This window comes from Pseudonaja textilis, chromosome 2 (assembly GCF_049901715.1).
Source record: "Pseudonaja textilis isolate UNSWEBS1 chromosome 2, rPseTex1.2, whole genome shotgun sequence".
Taxonomy (NCBI): domain Eukaryota; kingdom Metazoa; phylum Chordata; class Lepidosauria; order Squamata; family Elapidae; genus Pseudonaja; species Pseudonaja textilis.
The window spans coordinates 81,586,767-81,587,191 of record NC_141991.1 but is presented as its reverse complement, the minus strand read 5'-3'; positions in this window follow the sequence as shown (position 1 = coordinate 81,587,191).

The following is a 425-nucleotide window of genomic DNA, read 5'->3' as shown; positions in this document are numbered from 1 at the left end:
GGGGTTGGGGGGGGCGGGTAGGGATAGGTTGCGCCCAAGAAGGGCTCCAAAGCGCATGCTCGGATTATTTGCAATTTCAGAGCTCGGCTTTTTTCACTGCTTTCTCCGATGCACGCCAAGAACGTGCCCGGGCAACTTTTCTGCCGGGCCCTCATGACGTTGTTTTGATCTCGTCTCCAAAAACACGTACTGTGTGAAGCAGGCAACAACCCGCAGCAGTTTAGGCTTTTGTGCAATTTGACGCACTCCGTCAACCTCGGTATTAAAAGTCAGGTGAAACTCCCCCGCCCGCTCCACTCCCAGGACGGGATCATCATTCACCACTTCAGGCTGGGGCAGGCGTATCCCGATCTTTCGTGTCTGCCAGTCTTGGGCTCCTTCTGATTTTAGACAACAGCAGAGTCTCCTTCAAACCTGTCCTGGCT